The sequence below is a fragment of the Microtus ochrogaster genome, unplaced genomic scaffold (genome assembly GCF_000317375.1).
Source record: "Microtus ochrogaster isolate Prairie Vole_2 unplaced genomic scaffold, MicOch1.0 UNK56, whole genome shotgun sequence".
Lineage (NCBI taxonomy): Eukaryota > Metazoa > Chordata > Mammalia > Rodentia > Cricetidae > Microtus > Microtus ochrogaster.
In genome coordinates, this window is record NW_004949154.1 from 695,579 (window position 1) to 695,857 (window position 279).

Genomic DNA, 279 nt, shown 5'->3' on the forward strand with positions numbered 1-279 from the left:
CTGTTGTGGACTTCTGAAACCTCAAAGCCCACCCTCAATGACACATTCTCTCCAACAAAGGCACACCTCCTAAACCTTGTAATCCTTTTGAATAGTGCCACGCTCTGGTGACTAAACATTCAAATATATGAGCCTATGGGGCTCATTCTTATTCAATTCTGTAAACTGGGGGTGGCAGTGACAGGGACTGAATTCAGCAATACAGGTTCAAGCTTCTCATTCAGCACTCTTCCTGACATCTAGAACATTGCCTGGCACAGGGTAGGTTCTCAGTAAAAA